The following is a 14,603-nucleotide window of genomic DNA, read 5'->3' on the forward strand; positions in this document are numbered from 1 at the left end:
CACCACCCTAACAGGGTGTCAGTTCGTATCTGACTTTGTCAGTTCTTTTCCTTGTATTATTTCACTTACTTTTAATTTCAGTCTTGACTTGTGATCTCCCACTGGTTTGTTTTCAAACCAACACAGCCTGGAATTATGAAATGGAAGTATAACCACACAAAATGAATGCACTGGCACATTTGGCATAAATTTTAGGTAAAAGCAGATTGTCACAGAAACGATTGTCTAGCTGCAGGGACAGAGTGGAAGGGTTGAATTTCAAATTGAACAAACTCAAAATGTATTAAAATCTACTGGATTTGCAAACACCAATGGATATTTGTGACTGTACCTCCACAGGAAGACAAGCATAGGTTTGTCTCATATACAGATTGCATGTGTTTTATGATAAAATGTTGAACATAATCCAACACCTTGGTGAGAAAAATGTTGTGGCAAAAGATAAGTCAACTACTCCTGTTCAATGAAAAGGGTATGAGTATTTTGTTAATTTAGTGATGGTGGTCAGCTTCATGAATTACAGTACTTTTTTCCACCATACTCAAGGTTTCTGTGGAAGCAAATCAGACTGCTGGTTGGTCTGGATTTTCCCCATACTCTCCAAAACAGTCTTTCTTGCAGAAAAGTAGTTCTCTGTCTCTATGAAGGTTGTGAAGAACTTTCACAGTAGTATTAGAGCAATGAATAACAGCTGTTAAAGGATGATGATTATCAGAAAGACCACAAAGATGAAAATCAGGGCATTGATTTCACTGATTTGGCAATTTAGGACACATTCCTTCCTCTATATTAGTGCTCTGATTTGCGGCTACAGTGCAGTTTTGAATGACTATTTCCTTGATTGCCCCTTTGCATCAGCTGGATTGGCAAAGCAGTTTTGTTGCAGGAGCAAAACTCCCTTCAGAAGAATGAAAGCTTGTATCTTTGTTCTAGATGTGCATCTCCACATTAAAACCACAACAGAATGAGAGAGTCCTCTCTCGGATTGTCCCAGGCAATAAGGAAGAAAAACAAATCTGGAGATGGAAAAGCCTGGGGACTACCTAGCAACACACCTGCAGAATCTGACCCTCTCTGGAGAGCCCATGCTCCCAGGAGGACACTGTCACAGCAGTGTCCTGCACAGCTCTTTCAAAGATTCATCCTTTGAACCCCATCAGGTACCTCTGAGGCCCAGCAAAGAGGATTTCACTATTGGGTCTCAACACTGTGGTTTTCCTCCCTCTCATTATTTGTTACCTAATGTTCTGATTTTTGAAATTGGTCATTTTCTTAGTCTTTGAATGAGCTAAAATCTCACACAAAATTCAAACAAGATTGATTATGAGACTCATCAAGTTTAGGACATTCAGGCCAAGCTGCAAAATAAAATCAATGCCAGTTGCTGCCTTTCATAATCTGTTTACTTTGTGACTCTGTGATGCTATTAAAATGCTTCATCTCCAAGTAATCTTATTGCCCTTTGCATTTATGCTATGGCTGACAGGATTAGCTCTGAAAAGCACTTACATATTACCTGTGATATAAACAAGGAGATTAGTGGATGGTCCTTTGGACTGAAGATATTATTTTCTTTGTAATTTATGTACTGGATTCCAGAGGCAGAACATATCCCCTTGTACAGTTAAAATGCTTGTCACACAGGCTGCAAAGAACTTACTCCTCCTGCCAGAAGGCCTTTTAGACCTCTGTGAGAAAAGTGTCTTTGCCTCTGAATTTCCTGCAACAGGCTATTTGAACATCTGGTGCCAGAGTCACTTGTCCAGCAGCACACTCCAGGAGGTGCAAGGAAACAAGTAGGCAACAAGCTGACATGGTTTTCACCCACTCTATTTGTCTAGTTGGAATGTGGGGCAATTCTCACAGTCTAAAATTTATCCATCTGCTAAAAAAAATTTGTTGGGGTCCCTAACTTGCCATGAAGAATACAATCCAGGGATTAAGGGAACTACTATTTCACTAAAGGTCACAGTGAAAGCTTGCTAAACTTGGGAGATGGAACACATTATATATGTGATATGTGATACATTGTTTGTAATATTGTAAAAATATACAAACAGTGAACTATTTCTTATTGGTTTTGTTATGTTTACCAGCAGAGACATCCTTTAACTTAGGGTACTACGTGATGTATGAGAATTTGGTTCTTGTGACAAGATCTGTTTTCTAAAAGAGGATACTTATTTTCCTGCAGTGCTAAGCATTCATCCTTTTGTCGTTTCCTTGGCTTAGATTGCTGAGGTTATTTTGAGATGAATTTTCATCTCCTATTTAAATCATATGGCTGCTGGTTCAAATCCAGCTTGGGTCAGTAATTCTGCCATATACATGAAACAAGTTCTTGGCCTGAACCAATTATTCCCCACTGAAGAGGTTGTCATGCTACAGAGAAATAATAGCAGCTTCCCTTGGCATTTATCCTACCAGCTTCACTAGAGACATTATTGAAGAGGTGTACAGGATGATCTCTTCAAGCTACGGCAGAAAATTGTGTTGCCTTTATAAAAGCACTGTGGAAAAAAATCACTAGGCCACTCACTGCAAAAGTGAAAGAATTAATCTACATACTACTAACATTACTGGTTGCTTACAGATGCAAATATTTAAAATTAAATTATGTAAATAACAATGGTGACTTGTCAGCCATGACAAATCATTAAGCAAAATTAAAATTACTGTAAAATAAAAAGAAGTACTTCAAAGCTTTTGAACATTAGCTGTGACCTTCTTCCTTAAATATTTCCTTCCTTGCTTTTAAAACATATCTTTTTTTCTACACTGATACTTTGTTCCAACCAGGTACAGTGACAAGCAAGATCTGACTGATTTCTGTCCTGCAGGTGATTAGCGAGGTAATTCTGACAAGCTCTGTTCTGTGATTGTGTTTAATCTGGAAGGATCTCTACTCTAAAAAAAATTTTAATCTTGACAGCACTTGCCTAGGCAGCAGGGAACCCCTTTTTGTCAGATTCATGCCTCGAATTAAACCTGGAGATTTTTCTTCTTTTCTAACATGAATTTTCAGTACATATTTTACTTTCCACCCAGCTGTGTAGATTTGCTATCGTGACACCTGGTAGTGGGAATGGAAAGTTGCTGATGACAATGTCAGGCTGTGAAAGCAGCAGTGTGGGGCAGGGGGGCAGCTGGCACTTGCCACCCTCCCCTCACCCCCTTGGGAGTGTGGATATCCTTGTGGCAATCTGTCAAAGCTCTGCTGAGCTGGGGCCAGTTCTGACCCTGGTTCCTGCCCACTCCAGCACCATGTACTCAGGATGCCATGCCGGTTGGATCCCCTGTGCCTCAGAGCCATGGAGGGGCTGGCAGCAAACAGCCTGGATGTGAACACGGTGTCCTGGCTGGGAGGAAGGGTTTCCTTCCTGGAAAGCACCCTGCCAGGCTGGCACTCTCAGCAGCCCAGCAAGGTGCAGGCTGGCAGAGGGCTGGGAGCTGGTCATGCTGGGGGTGGCGAAGGACAGAGGCTGCCCCATGGCCACTCACTGCCAGGTGTCTCCACAGTCCAGGCTGGTGCTGCCCCAGGGCACTCAGAGATGCCCACACAGGCTGCATCTGCTGCACTGCCAGGAAAGTGCATTTTCCCTCTGCTCACTAACAGAGCAGCTGCAGGGTGCTCAGTGCAGAGGGACAAATGCAAATCTTACAGCATCAAGGGTTTCCTGCCAGCAGCCAGCCAGCAACCTATACCCACGAGGGGCTTTGATGTATTTCAGTGAAAATGGGGAAGCTAAGTGGAGCTGATAATCTGCCCTTTTGCATCACACCCCAGGAATTACCTGGATACTCACTAACTCGAAAAATAACATGGGATCTAAATAAATAAATAATGAAATAAGCCTTGTACCATTTATAAGTAATGAAAATGGAATGTGCCTGACAACATGAACCCATCAGTTGACAATAATGCTTCAAAAGGACACTGCCAGAGTCAGTAGGCCACAAATTCGGACTTGCATTCTTTTCTCTTTGTAAGAGCTTGTAGATCTCCTGATATCAACTTACATGTTTGGAGCAACCTCATGGCTCTGTAGCAAAGAAAGCAGTGTTGGTTTTGAAAGAAAATAAAGAAAAGAGCATTAGCATGGCTGCAGTCATGAGCTTTCTGTCAGAATATGAATAAGGCATAAATCAGCAAACAATAAAAAAATTAATATCCATATTTTTACTGGAATATTAGAAAATGTCCAAATAGAATGTCTTTTCATGTTTTGAAAAAGGAGACCTCTGGTTACTCACAGAGACTGTAATTTCATATTTCAAGCCCATTCTGAATCTGAATGATGAAAGACGGGGTGGAGTTTGATGTCTTCATGAAAGAAAAACACTTCATTAGCTGTTGTCTTCTGAATCTGATTGCACTCTCTCCAATGGAGTTGATACCCTGACACTTTCTAAAGGCGTCAGAATCTGCAGATGAAATATAATGACCAAAAATATAAATAAGGAGAATTTTGGGAATATGTGATTAATTATTTAATATCTGAACTAAATGACATAAATTTTATTTCTACTACCTCATAGCCTGAACTTCACTGTAAAGTTGAAATTTGAGACAGAAATTTGGATAAATTTGAATGTGATTTAAAAGGAATGACTAGATTAGTCTTGGGAGGGGGGGGGAAGGGAGAGAGGTGTGTTATTTAGGAAAAATAGGAAGCATTTTATAACATTTTATCTGATTTCCAGAGGGAATAAGAGACCAATTCTCCTTTCACACAAATTCTTTGTTAAAAATTAGTGCAGATATTTTGTATGCAATGAATCTCTCAGTCATTCTGCTGAGAAGAAGAGGTTTTTAATAGGTATGCTTTGCTGGCTGTAGTGATAGCAAAGCTATTGTTCTGTTAAAACAAGAAATAAAAATTGTCATTATTCAATAAACTTTTAAACAGGATCACTAATGACAAAGAATGTCAAATAGCCATTAAATTTCTGAAAATGAAAACCATGTGTCCATTACCCTTTCACTGAATCTAGCTCAATGTGTCATTTTAAAGTTTTCTATCAAGCTACATCAGTCACTTTTCATTACACTACTCCTACAACAACCAGAGACAAGGCAGGTACTTCCTGGAATTGTGCCTGCTCCAGCTCAGCCTGTTTGAATGACCAACTTTCCCTCAACAGCTATAGTGTATGCTAAATTAGAAGCCTGATCCTCCAAATCTTATGAATATATTTTAATTCTAAGGGCTTTAATAAACCCATATTCTGCCAATTCCCAGGCAAACTACCATGTATTTCCAAGGAGGCTTCCTGACAACTGATTAAGCACAGAGTAAATCTTCAGGGTTTAGTCCACGATTTTTGGTGTGACTAATAAGAACTATTTACTTGAATAAGGGAAAGAAATGCATGGCATCAGGTCGTGATACTGCAGGCATTTCTTATCACACCTGCAGCTTACAGCTGGAGCTGTAACTCCAGTGACAAAAGTCTCCAATCATTCTCTTTGCAAGTGTTGTTTTCATCTTCAAATCAGTCCTATTTAGGAAATTATTAAGGAAGTGACACATTTTGCTGTCTCTTTTTCTGAAGAAAAGGGGCTATAGTGTGAGAAAATTTGAAATGTCTTGCAAGGCAAAAACAAACCAAGCTCCAATGAAAAATGTCTTGTTGGAAAGGGCTAATTGCTATGCAAGGCATATTCTTGCCGCAAAAATTTGGTATCTCTGCAATAATTTTTTTTTTAAGCAGAGGATGAAGTATATTCTCCTTGCTTGTGTACAGCAAGACGTTTTCCGTGATTCTGATAGACTTTGAATGAATTCATTAATTAAGGAGAACAAAACATTTTGTCTATGTAAGATGACAATTTATTGTGTTACTGATATGCCATATACACCTCCTGGCTTTCCCAGGAAATTTAAAAAAAGAAAAAAGTTGATTTAGCAGTGTTGTTCCCTTTGGCTAGTGCAGTCATCTATTTCTGCTATGCTTTTTCTGGGAGGAGAAACCTCACCATGAATATAAAAGATGGATAGTCTAAATGTTATTCATTTATCCACGGTTTGTAATTTTTTGTTAGATAGTGGTGAGACAAAATTATTTTAACAGTATATATAAGTAGCTACTCTTAAATTGCATGCTGGACTGTTCTGTCAACTTTAACAATTTCTCTTAAAATTCATTAAAACTCACATTGCTGCATTTTTCACTGCCAGATTGGGCACCATTGAACAGCCTTGATTTGTCCAGAACATGCTGGATTATTTTGAGAGATAGTATAATTTAGAAACTTTTGACATTTTGTGTAAAATTTTTCTGAGAGAATTATTTTAGATTAGGAAGTACTTGAAAGGTCCAATACCAGCTCCAGATAAGAAGTCAGTGTGATCTTTCTAGTGAGCAAAAAATTTAAAAAAATATATATTTGAGTATGATACCTGATCATCTATATAGACTGAAAACTGGCTTCTGTATGTCAAGTTTACCAAAAGAACTATAGGAATTTAAGGATGAATAAAATATGTTAAAAACACTCCTTGGTACACACTATAGTGTCAGTTATCTGGAAAAAAAAATTCTAACAATTTACAGGAAAAATATTTTCTAGAATTATAGGCAGGAAAATGTCTGTTTCTTGTTGCCTTTTTTCTCTTTTCATTGTTTTGCTAATATATTTCAAGTCCTTGAATAAAAATTAGTTATGTCTATTATTGCCTCTTGCCAACTGCAAGGATCTACTAGTTCAAACACTTTGAATTTAATGAAAGTAATGTTAAACAATGGAAATTGGTGATGGATATTTAAGACATATTTTCTTCTTTTTTAAAAAAAACCCTGTCCTTTTTGTATGCAACTGTATTAATCCTTATTTTCAATATAAATCGAAGCATTATCAAGTTATGGCTTCAAAGACAGTTAACCAGGATAAAGACTGGAAAAGAAGTATTGTACATTTAGAAGAATCAATCAGTTCAGTGCAGCAAATTAGTGAGAATTAGCTTTAGTCATAGACCAGGAGGCAGTAGTATTTGAGAAGCCACCAAAAAAAAAATCTTGCAATCTCATTATTTAGTATCTTTTAAGTATCTGACCATTACATACACTTTTTGAAAATATCTTTATATTCATTAAGTACACAGAGGACATATCTTTATTAATGAGTGTAGTTCAGTAGTTAGAAAGTGAGATCCACTTTCTTGTAGGCCCATCTATTTGACAGGAAACAACTGTCTTTTGCACAAAATGGGAAAAGACCGAAAAAATGGTAATTTAGTCTGACCAAACATATAAATCATATTGGATGACTCATAATTATCTTAGTCAAAATTTCGGATTGAACTATAGAATATATTGGTCAGAAAAGAGGTCTGCAGCCAATTTGCGAACAAGCAACTATAATGGAGAAGCAACAATACCCACAGGCAAGTTCAGGACATCATTTATTATCTCCACTGATACAACCCAAATATTAATTTTAATTTGAAAATTTCATCTTCAAAATGCAAATATCAAGACATTATACGGGCTCACAACATTACCTTTGATTTCCTATCTGGATACTTCATATTGCAGCTGGCCATACTATCCATTCTGAATCGCCAACAGGTATGCCTTTTTCACTGTTTATAGGCAAACATTGATAATGAATTTTATTTTAAAATCAGATAAATCTTGGTGTTGGAAGGAACCTTAAAGATCATCTAATTCCAACCCCCCTGCCAAGGGCAGGAGCACCTTTCACTAGACCAGGTTGCTCAGGACCCCATCCATCCTGTCCTTGAACACTCCCAGGAATGTGACATCCACAATGTCTCTGGGAAATCTGTTCCAGTGTCTCAACATCCTCATTGTTAAACATTTCTGTCTTATATCCAAATCTAACCTCTTTCAGTTCAAAATTCTTACACCTCATCCTGTCACTGGACTCACTGTCTGGGTCATAATCAATTTTTCATCCATCAATGCCCTCAAGCCTGTCTGTCAGGGCTGCCCTCAATCCACTCATCCCACAGCTTGTATCCATGTTTGTGATTGCCACAGCCCATGTGCAGGACCTGGCACTTGGCCCTGTTGAACTTCAGGAGGTTTTTACAGGTGCACCTCAAAAGCCTGTCCAGCTCCCTCTGGATGTCATCGCTTCCCTCCAGCATGCTGACCACACCACAGAATTTGGTGTCATCAGCAAACTTCCTGAGGTTGCACTCAATCCCACTGTTAAATAACAAAGATGTTAAATAATGCTGGTCCCAATACCAACCCCTGAAGAACACTACTTGTCACTGGTCTCACTCGGACATCAAGCCATTGATCACAACTCGTTGAGTGTGACCAGCCAATTCCTTATCCACCGGTATTTTTATTATTATAATTTTTTGTGGATTTGTAATAATTGCTTAACAAGTGAGAACCCCGGGCTCATTTGAACTGGATCTTATTGTGCAAATTAAGGTCTCAGAGTGTTTTTACTCACCAAGAAGTTACAGCACCCTCATATCTCACTGTGTGATTGGTCAGATCATTAGCTACTTTAACAGGGATGTGAGATGCGTAAATGCTGTAATTCCTGCCTCAATGAGCTAATGAATGAGTCTCCAAAAGGAATGTCACTATGGGGCTTGACAAAACAATAGACCAGAGGAAAAACAATAAAACACAGCACACAACAGAATGGGTTATTTCTGTAGGTAAATTAAAATGAATATGCCAAACATGGGGCTGTGTCAGGACTTTACACACTGATTTACAAGAATAAAAGTTAGGGGGTTTAGTTAGCATAGAGAAAACACTATGATTCAGGGAGTGTGGAAGAGAGCATAAAAATAATTTTCAAACCAGCTGAAAAAGAGACTGAATGAAAGCTACCAACTTCAGTGTGGACTGTGCAAGGGTGACCTGATAAGAGTCTGTTCATCCAAAGCAGCACACAATGTACAGCAATGAAAAGTACATAGGCAAACTGCCTGCTGACAGTCCCCATAGCTCATAGTTAGAAAGGCCCATAGAGAGAGTGTGAAGTAGCTACATTCCTAATTTAGGCACCCTCAATAGTCCCATAATTGTACAAGACGAATTCAGAACCTTGAGCCTTTTAATAATGCAGGGCTAGCCACAATTTCACCCTGCAGGCAGAGAGACACAGAAGTCTGAATATCATTTCAGACCTCAGCACACAATGCTTCCTTCAGGTGTTCTTAGAGGCTGATCCCTCTCCCCAGGTATTGTACCACACTACAGGCACATCATGCTGCCTTTAGAGGTTGAAACACACTAAATGTGTCACTGGGACAGGGAGTTTGCTCCTACATTATCACTGTCCTTGTGTTACACCACCTCCCTTTGCTGCTCCTGCCTGAGCTGGATGATGTATCTGAGGTTCCTTGAAAGCCACTGGCATTCCAACTTGCTCTACTTCTCATCCCAGAACATCCACATCTTTGACTCATGCAGGCAAGTGGCATCCCGTATCTAGGTGAGAACAGCCTGAGTGAGGCTTTGCATTGTTTAGTCGGAAATACTGTCTGCACACATGAATTTCCATCTCTGTTACAATACATGCACTCCTCCAGGTGAATTAAAATTGATTGCATGAGCATCCATAGTCAAGGAAAAAGCATTAGTCTACACATAAGAGGATGAAACATACTTGTTTGCAAATACATTTTCCTAAATATTAATCCAGTCCCTCTTTAGAAGATAGAATCACCATGTTTGTTGGGTTTTTTTCTCTACTTGCGTGGCATTTGCTATGTGCATTTTCTCTGACGTGTCCCCCATCACCATGGTCATCTTATGCTGTGCCATGCAATACTGGCAGTGTGGCAAGCATAAAATTGCCCTTACGTTCCTGTTTCATATAGAAAACTTTTGTCAAATAACTTGTTGAAAGATTTTGTGAATACTTGAAGAACAAGGAATTAAACATGAATTTCTCACCTTCACTGCTGGTGACATCTCCTCAGCATTCTCCATGGCACTTTATTCTGCCAAGAGAAAATTTAAAAAGTGCATTTTTAGTTTGTCCTAACAAAGGCAAAGTTTTAAAACACTACAGCCAGAGTTATTGTCCCAGGGCATACAAAGAACAAGTATGCAGATATTTTTCTGTGTATAGGAAATATCAAAATATGTATGTATTGAAAGGAAGGGGAGAGGTGCTGAGATTTAAATGCAGGAGGCAGTATGGAAACAGCCAGAGCTAACTAAAGCAAAAGAGAAGAGGATGTTACACTGTGCTGACAGTGCAGCCTTTGGATGGGAAACTAAAACTATGAGCAGGAATCACTGGAAATCAGGCTTCATCCCTTGCAGTGTACATGGAATTATTTGCTAGAAGTGAGGTGCTTGCACATTCTTCTAAAGAACTGATTAACTGGGGGTGCTGATCCAGTGCTTTTGCCTTGGTTTTGTGAAGGAGATTTAATGGTACACATTCTAAATGTAAATAAATATGTTGGCTTTTCCTTCCTTCCTTCCTTCCTTCCTTCCTTCCTTCCTTCCTTCCTTCCTTCCTTCCTTCCTTCCTGCCTGCCTTCCTGCCTTCCTGCCTTCCTGCCTTCCTGCCTTCCTGCCTCCAAAGTCACTGTTGCTCAGATAAGGAAGGCTTTGCCCTTAACCTGTAATTCACTGCATTTTTCTTGTCTTTTCTAGATCACTGCATAATAGCAAGGCCCCATAGCTCTCAGTAACTTGTTTCTGACACCTTACTAGCCTTTGCTGTGACTGAAAAAGGAGGTTTATTTTAAAGCGAGAAGAAGGTGTTCTCCAGTCCCCACAATTTGTTCACAGTATTAAAGCAGATTAAGGCAAAAAAGTGAGAAATACATTTCTCAGTTCTTTTATGAGCAGGTTTGAAGCCACATGCATGAAAGGTAACAGTGGTGACCTGTACTGTCAATAATAACACACTCAGAACCATACCATAGAACAGTTTTAAAGTCACAGCATAACAGTGTTTGTAATGGGTTCATGTCAAATTACACTATTTTTTAATGCATATTTTCATACGAGTGCAGAAACAAAATTCACTGTTGTAAATAGAGTAGTTGCTGAACCCTTTGTTCTTTTATAATGAACTCATAAAATAATCCAAGAAGCTGTCTTGCCCTAAATGGAGTGCTCCTTAGGATCTCTGACAAGTGACAGCAATTTACAGATTGCTACCTGAGAGCTTTTATTTGCATCAGAATCCATTTTTCCCATGAGCAGTTCCAGGAATTGTTTGCAGGACAGAAACATCTTACAAAAATGGCAATGTTTAATCAAAAATAGTAAAATAGCAAGACTTTATTTTGTTTCTCCTCACCTACAAATTCTTCAAATTATAAAGAATCATTTAAATAGAGCCAAAACAATGACGGGATCAATATTATTTCAGGTTTCAGGAAAATATTTTGGAATTTTATAAGCACAAAATATAAACCATATAAAACCTTGCCTCCCTTGGCTCTTGCCTTCTTTGATCACTGATTTATATTTTAAAAGGTGTGTTCATTATTACATAGATTGTTTACATGAGCTAATATGAATTCAACTACATGTCCTCCAATGAACAGATGTTTTTTTACTCTACGACGTGGATGAGAGTGCTTATCAATAAACAGATAGATTTATTCATGAAAAGTGCATTCTGGCATTTGTTTTGTTAAAAATAATTGAAGCAAGGCATCTCCTTTAATTTGAGGCCAGTGAGGGGGTTGTTTGTGTGGGGTTTAGATCTCATTTAAAAACCTGGTTCCCTTTTTCTTGCACTAAATGGAATTGCTCCATATATGCCTGTCACACAATGGCAGACTGTTGCAATACGTTCCTAATGAGGGAATTAAATACATTAAATAACTTTCTGATGGATTTCTGGTGGTGGTGGTGGTGGTCGGACAGGTATTTGTTACTGTTTCTCATTTTTTTACCTATTCAGTTCAAACTGGAAAACAAATAAACAACAAACCCTGAGCTCATCAAATAAAAACCCCATGTAAAAAAACCTGCATAATGTAGGGGAAGGAAAAGACAAACAGTGCTTTTAAAGATAATTACGAGCAGTCACCTCGACATTTCTTCCCTACTTGACTGGAATAGTCTGTTTAGAATGTATTATGGAAAACGCCTGACCTGTGAACTAAACCAAACATGCTGTAAATGCAGTGGAATCTTTATTAATGTAAATTAGAGAGCCCGAATATTTTGTTGCATGGGGGTCAGTTGGAAACAGTGTAATCTAATTATTCTTCAGTTTCATTTATGTGCACAGACATTTGCTCCTGTAACAGGGAAGGCTGTTTCTTTTGGCAGCAGCGACGATGTGGAAGCCTCCACTATTTGGAGGCTGATAATAGGACTAATGTGCTGGCACCCTGACAGAGGGCACAGGAGGGCATGCTATTAGATAAGTGTTTCTGCTACATTACCCAGACAGCATTGCCCTTCACAGAATGTTCCAGCCATTGTGCAGTTTGATATCACACAACTATAGAATGCTAATGCCAATGCAATTATGTATTTTGGCTTTCTTTTTGGCAATAGTCTGTACTTAAGCAAAATTTAGTACCATCTTATATGTTCCTACAGCTGGATAATTAAAGGGCATTTCAGTTGCTTTAACACAGAACTAATGATATGAAGATCAGTGGCTATTTAAAATGTTATTCACTGTGCTTAAAGAATCCTGACAATTAGGTCTGTTTTCAGGAACAAAATGTATTTGGTGTGAAAAGAATGACAGTTTGGTGCAATTTAGTCAAATTTATTTCTCTCGGGTTAATGTGTGTGTCATATTGGCTTCCTTGTATTTTCCCTCTTTTAAGTAGAATTTGCAGGTGCAGAGCTTTAGCTTGAGTGTCTGACAAACATTATGTGATAGAGCTCCAGGAAGCTCAGAATCAAGACTGCATTTTCACAAAATGACACAGACCGGTAGTGAAGGAACAATGAGATGCTTGCTCCTGTCCCAAAGGAATATGATGTTCTTGCCAATCAATTCAAGGAAGTCTCTCTGCAATACAGGATATCTTAAAATGAGATAAATCTGCAAAGGAGGTGAAAGTATTAACTTGATTTATAGACCATCTTTCTGACTTGTCCTCATGCGCGCTCAGCTAGAAAGTTATTCTCAATTCTTATCTATTGGTGGACATCAACATAAGAGCTGTGCATGGGACACAGCTGAGAACAGAAGGTATCCTGTCATGCTCTGAGCAAAACATGGTCACTAGAAGCTGATTCAATCCTCATAGATGACTCAGCCATGAAAGTTTAAAAGAAAGCCTGGGTAGGATTCTTGTGACAAACTGAGTGGAAACGCAAAGAGCAGGACTAGAGTTACCACCACACACTTAGAACAGTTTTAAGGTTGATTTAAAAACATTAAATTACCATAAGTTTAGCAGCACATGGGACTTCTGCATGTGAATTGCTGCATTCAGAAGGAGGAACAGAGGCCATATGTGTTTTGAGTCTGCTTTTCCCCGCACAACATCAAGGGCGAGATGTGTCGGCATCGTACTGCTTGAGAACATGTGGCATCCACGGCTGCTCTCAGCACCAAGGAGGAGCTGCCTGGCAGCTCCCCTCCAGCCTCTCTCCTGAGCCTTGCAAGCTTCCTGGGGAGCCTCTCTGTAGCCTTAGAAGGTTCCCTGGCTTCAAATGAGCTAAGTAAGCTCTGTATGACAGCTTGTCACACAAAGCAGCTGCTCCTTCCCGCTCCCCTCAAAGGCTGGCTCCCGACCCCAAATTCCAGCAGCATTCCGACCCCGTGGTGTTTACAGGGAGGGAGGGCTGGGAGCACAGGCGGCAGGGTGTAGCCAAGCCCCACTCTGCCTCTTCACCACCATGGGCAGTGAGAGGGGTGCCATGGGTTTTGCACAGAATTGTTTGCCTGACTGCAAATGGAGTCATTACACTCAGCTTCTCAGTGGCTCGGTATCTATTTAGAAAGCAAATAGATAGCATATTCCCCTCTCCCACCCCTAAACTAGAACTGCAGCATATGGAGGTTCAAGTGACAAAGCATTCCATGCAGCAGGGTTTGTATATCCTGGATTTGGATCTGTGTATTCACGGCTATATTTCGCATGGAGATTTGCTTGTGAAAATCTTAAAGTAGCTCTTTCTCATGCAGAATTATTAGAATGTCACGGTATGTTATAGCTGGTGTCCTCAGATGTTCAGTGTTATGGAGAAGCATCTAAAATGATTGCATTTCTTCCTTCTTCTCCATTAGGCTATTTAACTTTTGATACACAGCTTATCTGAAATAGTAAAGGATAACTTAGCAAATAAGTTGTACCTAACCAAAGATTCTTTAATTTTGATACCTAAAGGCTACTAGTGCTAGAAAACTTATTTGGTGCTGATAGATGGAGTAAAATTATGTGGTCAGGTTTAAGAACCAACAGTAAAATATTTTATCATCATATCTTTTTAACAGGAAACCATGCTTATGAAATCCATTACAAAGGGGAAATCAGTGAGCGATTTTCTTATTCTGGTCAGTAAAAATTACTAGGAAAGCACAGAAGAAATGGTAATAAAGACAGCAGCCAGCAAATTCTAATGAAATACTGTTTCTAATATTGCTGTACCAATGATCAATTTGTATCTTATGCTTAATAGCAGTCAGCATTAAAAATGAAAATAATCAA

The 14,603-nt window shown here is 39.1% G+C and overlaps 1 long non-coding RNA gene across 2 annotated transcripts in view; it reads right to left on the minus strand.

Annotated features, from left to right (window-relative positions):
• Positions 1-14,603, minus strand: part of LOC146444326 (uncharacterized) — a 98,370-nt gene that overhangs the window by 47,048 nt on the left and 36,719 nt on the right. For both annotated transcript variants that reach the window (XR_014850103.1, XR_014850102.1), the window contains exon 2: positions 9,901-9,947. This is a non-coding gene — a long non-coding RNA (uncharacterized LOC146444326). The remainder of the gene's footprint in view (positions 1-9,900; positions 9,948-14,603) is intronic.

The sequence above is a fragment of the Lichenostomus cassidix genome, chromosome 1, assembly GCF_008360975.1.
Source record: "Lichenostomus cassidix isolate B80296 chromosome 1, HeHo_3.0, whole genome shotgun sequence".
Lineage (NCBI taxonomy): Eukaryota > Metazoa > Chordata > Aves > Passeriformes > Meliphagidae > Lichenostomus > Lichenostomus cassidix.